A 12350-nucleotide genomic window follows, 5' to 3' on the forward strand; every position below is an offset into this window, starting at 1 on the left:
CTTCTCCCCGGCGGCACGCGCGCCGCCGGACTCCCGCTTTCCTTCACCCTTTCCGGACTTTTCACTTGCCGGTTTTTGTAAAGGTGGCGCCCCGGGGGAACGTCCCAGGCCACGCGCGGGCTTTCTAGAGCCCTGGCCAGGGGCCGGGCTGTCAGCCCCTGCCGAGCAAAGCTCTCGGGCGTCCGGACGCCGGGGCTCCCCGCCCGGAGCAGGGCCCGGGAGCAGGGACCTTGGTCCCCTGTCCGGAAAGATCCAAGCCACCTGCCCGGCCCAGGCCTCCGGAGTCCCCGGATTGGCTAATACCGCCTGGGGCCTCAGTCCGTGTTTCTGCAAGTTGCCTCGAAGTTTGAAGCACTTGCCTTCTCCGCCTGCCTCTCCACCTCCTGAGCACTCCTCTGCAAAAGGAGTGCACTCTAGTCTCCTTTTGAAGGGAGGAACTCTGATCCTGTTTCATTCAGTGACTCATTTGCTGGCTGCCAAGTCGAATGACATTTAAAATTTCTTTTAAATGTTATATAGCCTGGCTCATGCTTGCTATCAATCCTAGCTGCTCAGGAGGCTGCGCTCGTAGGATTGCGGTTCAAAGCCAGCCTGGGCAGAAAGAGTCCTTCAGACTGTTTTTCTGTAATTAATTACTGGGAAACCTGAAGTGTGAGGTATGTCTCAAGTGATGAGTGCTAGCCTTGAGAGAAAAAGCTCAAGGACAGCTCCCAGGCCCTGAGTTCTAGATTTAGTACTGGTACACACACACACACACACTCACACACACTTATTGTTCTCCATTTCTCCAGGGAGATTTTTTTGCAAAGCCTTTGATCTACAACCCCACCCTCCCCAGGCCCTGAGTTCTAGATTTAGTACTGGTACACACACACACACACACACACACACACACACACACTTATTGTTCTCCATTTCTCCAGGGAGATTTTTTGCAAAGTCTTTGATCTACAACCCCACCCTCCCCTCAAGGAAATTTGTGATTAGAGGAGCCCTACTAATTTGCTAATAAGGAGTACTGACAACCTTATCGTAATTGTGGTTTATTCTGACTATATGCTACATTTCCCTGCTTTTTGTAATGCCACATCCCCTGCATTGCACTCATGTGGATCTTTCAGTAGAACTACCAAACACTGAAAGGGTTACCTCTGATAAGCCCTCTAAAAGTTCTCAAGTTCTGCCAGGTTGATAACTTGGAGAAAAGAGTAAGGCATCTCTTGTCACATTCTGTATATTTGAAATTTAGGAAAATGGGTTTCTTTGTAGTATGAAAGCCCAAACTTATCATTTGAACATAGGCTTACAGATTCATTTATCAACATAAAATTTTGGCTAATAGTGCTTCTCTTAGTATGTGTATGTATGTGTGCACTGGTCTTCAAACTTGAACTCCAGGCCTATGGCTTGTCTTTTTCTTTTTTCTTTTTTGCCAGTCCTGGGGCTTGAACTTGGCCTGGGAACTGTCCCTGAGCTTCTTTTGCTCAAGGCTAGCACTCTACCATTTGAGCCACAACACTTCCAGCTTTTTCTGTTTATGGGGTACTGAGGAATTGAAACCAGGGCTTCATGCATGGGAGGCAAGCATCCACATTCCCAGCTCTGACTTGCCTTTTTCTGCTCACTGGCTGTTGTTACTCTACTACTTGAGTCATGTTCCAGCTTTTTGCTGTTAATTGGAGCTATAAGTCTCACTCAGAGTTGGCATCTTGGACTGGCTCTGAATTGTTATTCTCAGATCTCAGCTTCCTGAGCAGCTAGAATGATAGGCATGAGCCATTCATTGGTGCCAGGCACGAGGTTACTTTTTTTGTGTTAGTTTTTTTGAACTCCAGGTCTAGCCACTGCCTCTTAGCTTTTTTCTCTCAAGCCACAGCCCCACTTTCAGCTTTTTGTTGTAAATTAGAAATAAGAGTGTCATAATTTTTCCTGCCCAGGCTGTTTTTGAACTTCGATTGTTAGATCTCAGCCTCCTGAGTATCAAGGTATGAGCCACTGGTACTAGATAATAAAATTAGTTCCCCTTTGCTTTCTCTTTCCATCCCTCCCTTCCTCCCTCCCTTCCTTCCTTCCTTCCTTCCTTTCTCTTTCTTTCTTTCTCTTTCTCTATCTTCCTTCCTTCCTTCCTTCCTTCCTCTCTCTCTCTCTTTCTTTCTTTTCTTTCTGCCAATTCTTGGGCTTGAACACAGGGCCCTGGCTTTGTCCTTGAGCTTCTTTTGCTTAAGGCTAGCATTCTGACATTTGAGCCACAGAGCCACTTCTGGCTTTTCTGTTCCTTCATTGGAGATAAGAGTCTCCTGACTTTCCTGCCTGAGCTGGCTTTGAACCAAGATCCTCAAATCTCAGCCTCCTGAGTAGCTACAATTACAGGTGTGAGCCACCAGCACCAGTAAGACTTACATCTTAATCTTATTTTTAATGCTTAATACCTTAAAGTACTTTAAGTAAGTCTAAGTTTGATTTTGTAGATAAGACTGTTGTGATGTGAGTATGGCTGAGACAAATGCTGAGATTCTTTTTTATTCTAGTGGAAGTGGTTCTAGAACCTTTAGTCTTCTGAATTGCTACCATTCTTTATCTAAGAACTGGATGCTATTATTCAGTCATCGGTTAGTAAGAAACAACTGATGGTACAGATAGTAGAATAGGAAGTTGCTATTTAGCAATTTATTTGGCAACATTTTCTTCTGTATTTTTGGTAGGTTGCTTTACTGGGAAGTTTCAGGTATTATTTTGCTTTATAAATTTGCTTTGGTTCACTGCTTAAATACTAATGCTTTTACAACTTGGAATAAACCACTTAATGTTTTGTTGATTTGAATTTGTAATTCTTTCCCTTCCCCCCCCCCCCCCCAGTTTTCATAGTTCCTGGCCAACATAGAAATGTGGAGTATCTTGACTGAATCTTCATGAAGGCAAGACCATCATGGTTCTGGTATGTAGAAAAAGTATCTGAACATCTCTACTAGCTTAAAGCTGGAATGTTCCTAGATGGTGGTGTTTTGTTTTTGAACTTTCCTATTTTTTGTCAAGTGATTGTAATTTTTTAGCATTGTTTGAAGTTGTTTGACAAACCACATGCAGAATTTAGGATCATCCTGTACCAAAAATGATAGGATTTGTAAAATTTTTCCTCTGAAATTCTTTTTTTTTTTTTTTAATCAGTCCTGGAGCTTGGTTTCTGGGCTTGGGCACTCTCCCTCAGCATTTCAGCTCAAGGCTAGCGCTCTACCACTGGAGCCACAGCACCACTTCCAGTTTTGGAGATAAGAGTCTCATGGAGGAAGTGGTACTGTGGCTTACTTTTTTGTTGTTGTTGTTATTTTGTTTTTGCCAGTCCCGGGGCTTGAACTCTAGGGCCTAGGCACTGTCCATCAGCTCTTTCTGCTCAAGGCTGCCACTCTACCTCTTGAGCCACAGCGCCACTTCTGGTGTTTTCTGTTTATGTGGTACTGAGGAATGGGACCCAGGGCTTCATGAATGCTAGGCAAGCACTCTACTATTAAGCTACATTCCCAGCCCTGTCTCTTATTTTGAAGATTAAATTTCTCCTGAAATCCAGGTGCTGGTGCTTTACCCTTAATAATCCTAGCTACTTAAGAAGCTGAAATCTGAAGTAGTTCAGAGTCATCCTGGGCAGGAATATTCATGAGAATCTTATCGATAGTTAAATAGCAAGAAGCTGTAAGTGGACGTGTGAGCAAAAATGCTAAGGGACAGCACCCAGGCTCTGAGTTCAAGTCTCAGTACTAGCACACACACACACACACACACACACACACACACATACACACAAAAGAGAAATTTATCCTTGAAATCACTTGATAGCAGTTGATACTCTGTAAGTGGACAAGACTAGATTTAATTTTATTTTCACAAAGGCTTTAGACTCCTGAGTAAATATGTTATAAACTCTGTATGAAGGGACTGATCAATGTTTTTTAATATCTTGGGAATTACTTTTTTTTTTGGTTGGTTATGGGGCCTGAATTCTGGGCCTGGGTGCTGTGTCTCAGTACTTCAGCTCAAGGCTAGCACTCTACCACTTGAACCATAGCACCACTTCTGGCTTTTTCTGCCTATGTGGTTCTAAGGAATTTAACCCAGGGCCTCATGCATGCAAGGCAAGCACTCCACCACTGAGCCACCGTCCCAGCCCCTGGAATTACTTTTATAGTATTATAGTGGATGCTATAAATATCAAGTTCTATTAAATAAATGTTATTTTATTACATTATGCCTGGTTCATCCCTACAGGAGCAAATAAGGAGTCATAGTGGATTTAATTTATCAATTTTAGATTAATTATTAACATTCACTGTTTTATTTATATGTAAGATGCATTGCCACAGATAATTATTAACTATTGGCATTCTGTTTGTAAAATACCATATTTTTATTCTATTTCTCCCAATGGAGACATTAGACTACAAGTCTGTAAGAAAAATTACCCAAATTTCAGGCCCATTTATTCATACTTTCAGGTTACATATTTGTCTAATATTTATTTATTAAGAGGTATTTAGTAATGAGGGGAATCAAGAAAGAGTAATACAGATATATACATTCATTCTAAGCACGTTCTGTGAACATAGGTAAATATCACAGTGAAATCTCTGCTGGCGATTTAAGGCACCCACACATGTTGTCCCCACTATGTTTCCTGACTAAGAGGTCAGCAGTAGCCAAGTTCCCTTAAATTTGTTTTTAAACTAAAATTCCAGACAGCAGATGGACATCACAGTAATCTCAGCATTGATGACCCTTGTATATAACAGAGCAAGCCAGCCTTCATTGCTTCATAATCATTAAAAATATTTTTGCAAAAATATTTTTGCAAAAAAAAAAAAAAGCCAGAAGTGAAGCTATGGCTCAAGTAGTAGAGTACCAGCCTTGAGTGAAAAAGCTCAGGGAAAGCACCCAGGCCCTAAGTTCAGTCCCCAAAATTAGCACCAAAAAATAAAGAAAAATGAAATGAAAGAAACCCCTTTGTACCATTAATTTAAAAAAGAAATAGTGAATGCCAACTACGTATAGGATGTATGTTACTTTGAAGGATATGGATAGAAGGGAGATAGAAGAGAAGACTCCCAACTCTCAAGTTGTTTGCAGTCAAGTATGTGAGGCTCTGACTTGGACCTTGATCTTTGAGAACACACAATCTCCGTACTCAATCTCCTATACACAAAAACTTAACAATAGTACTAAGTAGGGAATAATAAGATGATATCACATAGCCCTAAGTACAACAAGAATGAAGAGTCATTTAAGATTGCTATAGTCAGCCAGTTCCAGTGACTCACACCTGTCATCCTAGCTATTCAAAAGGCTGAGATTTGAGGATCATAGTTCAAAACCAGCCCAGGCAGGAGAGTCCATGACACTCTTAACTCCAATAAACCACCAGAAAATGGGAAGTGGTGCTATAGCTCCAGGGGTAGTGCTAGCCTTGAGCTGAAGAGCTGAGGGACAGTGCCCAGGCCCAGAGATCAAGTCCCAGAACCGACCAAAAAAAAAAGATTGTTATAGTCAAGGAATGCTAGAAGGAAGTGTACTGAAAAGGATGAAGGAAAGCTTATCTGTGAGAGCAATGAACAGTGAAATGCAAAATTCAGAATGAGAGAGAAAGGAAATCAATATGAGACAATTTCACAGGTACTACCCAAGACTTACTGAATCAGAAATGCTGGCAGTGAGGCCCACTGTTCTCTTTTATAACTCCTCAAAAAGCTGGGAGATAGCTCAATGGTAAAGCATATGGCATGAAACCTTTAGATTAAGCTCAAGGCTTTGTGTTTGCTAAAAGATACCCTTGAGCCACACTTAACAGCCCTTTTTGCTCTTGGTTTTGTTTTTTGTTTTGGGGTTTTTTCTTTGGTCACAGAGCTTGAACTTGGGGCCTGAGCCCTGCCCTTAAGCTTTTCTGCTCAAGGCACTCTACCACTTTGAGCAACAGCTTCACTTCTGGTTTTCAGGTGGTTAAATGGAGATGAGTTACACAAATTTTCCTACCCAGGATGACTTTAGACCATGTTCCTCAGATCTCAGCCTCCTGAGTAACAAGGATTACATGCATGAGCCAACAGTACCCTCTATTTTTTTTTTTTTTTGGTCCAGTTGTGGGGCCTGAACTCTGAGCCTGGGCGCTGTCCCTCAGCTCTTCAGCTCAAGGCTAGTGCTCTACCACTTGAGCCACAGCGCCACTTCCGGCTTTTTTCTTTTTGCTTATGTGGTGCTGAGGAATCCAACTGAGGGCCTCATGCATGCAAGGCAAGCGCTCAACTACTGAGCCACCTTCCCAGCCCTATTTTTTTTGGGGGGGGGTCTAGTCGTGGGGCCTGAACTCTGGGCATGGGCACTATCCTACTCAGCTCTTCAGCTTAAGGCTAGCGCTCTACCACTTGAGCCACAGTGCCACTTCTGGCTTTTTTTCTTTTTGCTTATGTGGTGCGGAGGAATAGAACCCAGGGCCTCATGCATGCAAGGCAAGCGCTCTACCACTGAGCCACCTTACCAGCCCCCTGCCCTCTATTTTTGGTATAGTATCAGGTCTTGATTTTAGCCTAGGCTGGCCTGGATAGCAGTCATCCTATTTATGCTCCCATAGTAGCTGGGATGATTGACACATTGTACTATGCTCAGCTTTTTCTATTGAGATGGGGGAGGGAGGGTCTCAACAATTATCCCCCTCCTTCTGAGCTGGCCTGAAGTCATCATCCTGCCAGTCTCAGCCTCTTGCATTGCTAGAGTGACAGGTGTGTGTGTCATTGTGCCCAGCTATTGGTTGAGATGGGATCTTGTGAACTTTTTGCCTGAGTTTGCTTCAAACTGTGATCCTTGCAGGGTGCCGGTGGCTCACGCCTGTAATCCTAGCTACTCAGGAGGCTGAGATCTGAGGATCCAGGTTCAAAGCCAGCCCGGGCAGGAGAGACCGTGAGACTCCTATCTCCAATAAACCACCAGAAAACCGGAAGTGGCGCTGTAGCTCAAGTGGTAGAGTGCTAGCCTTGAGCTGAAGAGCTGAGGGACAGTGCCCAGGCCCAGAGTTCAGGCCCCACGACCAGGCACAAAAAAAAAAAAAAAAAAAAAATTGCTCCTTTAGACAAGACTTGTTCTCCATTTCACTGCAGTCCCCACTACTTCCTGTTGTTTGGCACACAGTTTTACTCATTTCCTGCCTGGCACCTGTAGCTATTTAAGTTTATAACTTCTGTTGTGGACAGGTGGAAGTTAATGAATGTTTTGAAGTAGAAACATTGTTTATGTGGTTATTCAACAAGCATTGGTTGAATAAGTATATTATTATATGCCAGGCAGTATTATGCTTGGTAATTAATGGTCGAAGAAGAATGAGTCCCTGCCAGTGGGAAAATGATGAAAACAGTATTATAGAAGATTGTGTTATATGGTTCTGAGAATAGAGATGGCCCTGACTGGTTTGGGACTGTAACAGTTCAAGTTTCAATGAAAACTAGAATTTACACATCTTCAGGGAGACTACAAGAGAGAGAAAAAAAAAAAAAAGGAAGAAGAGATGGGAAAGATATTGCAAAAGGACAATCATCAGTCCTTGATAAAATGGTGGAATATAGATGGCATGAGAGAGCAAATTCAAAGATAATGAAGATTTTGATGTGCATCTTAGGAAAGTTGTTCTGATACTAAAGAAGCAGAATGTTAGTAAGAGAATCTATTTAACCCCTCTCTATGTGTTTGTAGAAAGAGAAGAATGGGGACATTTAGAAGTAACCCTCCAATGTGAAGTGTCTCTTGCTTTGAGTTATTATCTTGGGAATCACATAATTTAAATGGTTTTAAACTGGGGCTGGGAAGGTGGCTCAGTGGTAGAGTGCTTGCCTTGCATGCCTGAGGCCCTGGGTTCGATTCCGCAGCACCACATAAGCAAAAAGAAAAAAGCTGGAAGTGGCGCTGTGACTCAAGTGGTAGAGCGCTGGCCTTGAGCTGAAGAGCTGAGGGACAGCGCCCAGGCCGAGTTCAGGCCCCACGACCGGACCCCCAAAAAAAAAATGGTTTTAAACTTCTTTGTATATACCCATACCACGACTTGAACTCAGGACTTTGCACTATTTCTTGGCTTGTTTGTTCACAGCTGGCACTCTACTACCAGAGCCATATCTCCATACTGGCTTTTTACCAGATAAGTGGAACAAAGACTGGTGGTGGACTTTTTTCTTGGGCTGGCTTTGAATCAAGATCATCTCATCTTAGCCTCCTGAGTAGCTAGGATTACATGCATGAACACTGACACAGAGCAGTTTAAGTGTTTTTGAAAGAAAAACTAAGTAGAAATGTCAAGATTGCATGTTTAGAGGTAGATAACACTCATCCTATCCTTGGATTCTAAGGGAACTCCTGGTATAGTCAACAGCCCTCAGGCTTGAACTCTGGGCCTGGACACTGTGCCTGAGCTTCTTTTGCTCAAAGCTGGAACTCTGCCACTTGAGCCACAGCACCACTTCCAGTTTTTTCTGTTTATGTGGTACTGAGGAATCAATCCCAGGGTTTTATGCATGCTAGGCAAGTATTCTACCCACTAAGCCACATTCCCAGCCTTCCCTGAGATTTTATGCTCAAAGTTTGCTCTCTACTCCTGAAGCCACAGCTCTCCTGCTGGCTTTTGTTGATAGTTTATTGGAGATAAAAGCCTAACACACTTTCCTAGCTTTGAACAACTATCCTCAGATATCAGCCTCTTGAGTAGCTACTATTACAGGTGTGAGTGGCATCTGGCTAGGACTTCAATTCTCCCTTTCCCTCCCTCTCCCGCTCCCTCTCCCTCTCCCTTTCCCTCTCCCTCTCTCTCTCTCTCTCTCTGGTCAGTTGTGAGTCTTGAACTGAGGCCTGAGTGTTGGCCTTGAGCTTTTGTGCTCAAAGCAAACACTTTACCACTTGGAGCCACAGCACCACTTCTGGTTTTCTGGTGCTTAATTGGAGATGAGTGTTTCATGGACTTTCCTGCCAGGACTAGCTTGGAACCACCTACTCAGATCTCAGCCTCCTGAGTAATTAGGATAACAGTTGTGAACCACCAGTGTGCCCAGCTAGAACTGTGATTCTTAATGGCTAGGGAAAGATTGTAACTTGTGAAGCAATAGGCAGCAATAGCAACCCTTTTCTCCCTGAAGTGATAATTGCAGCATAGTCAAGACTAAACAATAGAGAATGAAGGCATGCACTGCCTGACTCATGTTAGTATAATACCCAAATGGTTTCATTATACAAAATCGGCTTTTGGAACATTTATCTGAAGATGTTTTAAATGGAGTAAAATACAGCAAGAAGTAATCTGTGTAAAAGAACTATATAATAATGTAACTGCCAGTGCATCAATTCTAATTCTAATTCCATTCTTGGAAATTGCAGGTTTGTTGTTGTTTGTTTTGTTGGTTGTGGGGCTTGGGCACTGTCCTTCAGCTTTTCAGCTCAAGGCTAGTGCTCTACCACTTGAGCCACAGCACCACTTTCAGTTTCCTTGTGGTTCATTGGAGATAAGAGTCTCTCAGGCTGTCTTTGAACCATGATCCTCAGATCTTAGCCTTCTGAGTAGCTAGGATTACAGGCGTGAGCCACTGAAGCCCAGCTGCTCAACTGGAAATTGCAGTATTTCACCTAAGGGTTGGAGGGACTTGTCTTGATCTGTGAATTCACTCTGGAGAGTGTGATAAGATTTTGGCTGAGCCCTTGAAAGAAAGAGCCACCATCTCCATCATTGGAGACAACTCACATGATTAAAGATTTCTTCCTGCTCAGCGTCCCTTTGTTTCCATTCACACCAGTCTTATTTCAGCTCCCTAGCAGCAATATAATAAAAGATGATTTTAAAATAAATTTTTTATTAGTTGAATTGACTTTTCAAAAACTTGTAATAAAATCAGTGCTTTTCAAATCTTTGTCAGTTGTCAGAATTGTTCCTTTCAATCAAATACCTTATGACCTAAGTGTTACCATTGTATGAATAGACATTTTTTTTCTGTATGTAGCATAAGGTAATTTCCTACTTTGATTGTGTGTGTGTGTGTGTGTGTTGTAAGGCTTGATTTACTCAGAGCCTGGGAGCTATCTTTGAGCCTTTTTATGCTCAAGGCTAGCATTCTACTATTTGAGCTACAGTTCTGTTTGTTTCTGAGTAGTTTATTGAAAATAAAAGTCTCATGTACTTTCCTGCCTGGGCTGACTTTGAACTCAGCCTCCGGTGTAGCTAGGATTATAGACATGAGCCATAGCACCTGACATTTATTTATTTATCTATCTATCTATTTATTTATTGTTGGTTGTGGGACTTGAACTCAGGATCTTATCCCTGAGCCTCTTGCTGAAGGCAAGCACACCACTCTACCACAGTTTCACTTCTGGTTTTTGAGTGTTAATTGGAGATGAGTCTCAAAAGGACTTTCTAGCCTGGGCTGGTTTTCAACTGTGATCCTCAGATCTCAGCCTCCTGAATATCTAGGATTACAGGCATGAGCCAACAGTGCCCAGCTTGTTTTCAACTTTTTATAATCCTCATTTTTGTCCACATGTCTGTTATTTTTCTAATCAGTTCTAGTATATTTTTTTCCCTCTGGTGCTAGGGTCAAGAAAGTGCTCTACCACTGAATTATATTTTCAAACTCTGAGTATCTTAAATCAAAAGGTCTATTTTGTTTACCTTTTATTCTCTGTTACCTAGCATGTAGTAGGAATCATTAACCATGTAATTACACAAGTGTCTTTTTTTTTTTTTTGTCGGTCGTGGGGCTTGAACTCTGGGCCTGGGCGCTGTCCCTCAGCTCTTCAGCTCAAGGCGCACTCTACCACTTGAGCTACAGCGCCACTTCCGGTTTTCTGGTGGTTTATTGGAGATAGGAGTCTCACGGTCTCTCCTGCCCTGGCTGGCTTTGAACCGCGATCCTCAGATCTCAGCCTCCTGAGTAGCTAGGATTACAGGCGTGAGCCACCAGTGCCCCGGCCACAAGTGTCTTAACAAATCTGGCTACTCCCATTTTATATGCAATTGCCAGGTTCACATTTGTGACTGTCTTGCTCACTATCTTCAGTGGCCTTCTGCTGCCTACAGAATAAAGTCTAAACCCTTTAGCTTTAATATTTGGTACACTCAATTATCTCACCTCCATTTCAACTTTAATCCCAAGTTTGTTTCCCTCTGTAGTTAGTCAAATGTATTGGTTTAATTTTCTCCCGTTACCCATCTCTTTTCCATATCCATATCTTTTTTTCTTTCTTTCTTTCTTTCTCTATTCCCTCCTCCCTCCCTCCTCCCTCCCTCCATCTCTCTCTCTCCTTCCCTCCCTCCCTTCCTCCCTCCCTCCCTTCTTCCTTCTTTCTTTCTTTCTTTCTTTCTTCCTTTCTTCCCATCCTGGGACTTAAACTCAGGTCTAGGTGATGTCCCTGAGCTTCTTTTTGCACTTTACCACTTAAGCCACAGCTCCACTTTCAGCTTTTTTGATAGTTTAGTGGAGATAATTGTCTAATAGACTTTCCTGACTGGGCTGCCTTTGAACTTTAATCTTCAGGTCTCAGCCTCCTAAGTAATTAGGATTATAGGCATGAGCCACCAGTGCCTAGTTCACACTGTTTTTGTTGTTTGTTTGTCAGTCACAGGCTTGAACTCTGGGTCTGGGCGCTGTCCCTCAGCTCTTCAGCTCAAGGCAAGTGCTCTGCCACTTGAGACACAGCACTATTTCCAGTTTTCTGGTGGTTAATTGGAGATAAGAGTTTCAGGGTCTTTCTTGACCAGGCTGACTTTGAACCACGATTCCCAGAGCCCAGCCTCCTTAGTAGTTAGGATTACAGGCGTGAGCCACCAGCGCCCAGCTTTTCTTATTCTTGAAAACATTTCTCTCTTAATTAATTTCCCTTCTGAAATATTAGGCAAGCATTGTACACTGTGAAATGGTACAATGGTACCACCAAGCCTTGTTGATCATCCCAGCTTTGAAGTCTCAGCATGATAGCTACTATTTCTCAAATTTTCTCTTCATTGAAGTTTATGGGTGTGTATTTTTTCCATCTTACTTCTGTCTCTTAAAGAGCATGGATTTGATAATTCATCTGTACTTGTAAATAACAGTAGCCAAGCAATAATTTCTTGTATTTTTTATTTTTATTTTTTTATTGTGAACATACTGTACCAGAGGGGTTACAATTACATGGGCCCAATAATATCTAAATAAATGTATATTTGATTCAACATATAATAATAATAACCATCTGTGGGCCGGTTTGAAGGGGAATAGAGAGTATTCTCAATTGAGGGTATTTGGTAAGGGGATATTCCCTGCTCCTATTTATATGTTCCTTACCCAGTTTGGGGTGCATTCACCCCAAAT

Source organism: Dipodomys ordii, unplaced genomic scaffold (genome assembly GCF_000151885.1).
Source record: "Dipodomys ordii isolate 6190 unplaced genomic scaffold, Dord_2.0 Scaffold2, whole genome shotgun sequence".
Lineage (NCBI taxonomy): Eukaryota > Metazoa > Chordata > Mammalia > Rodentia > Heteromyidae > Dipodomys > Dipodomys ordii.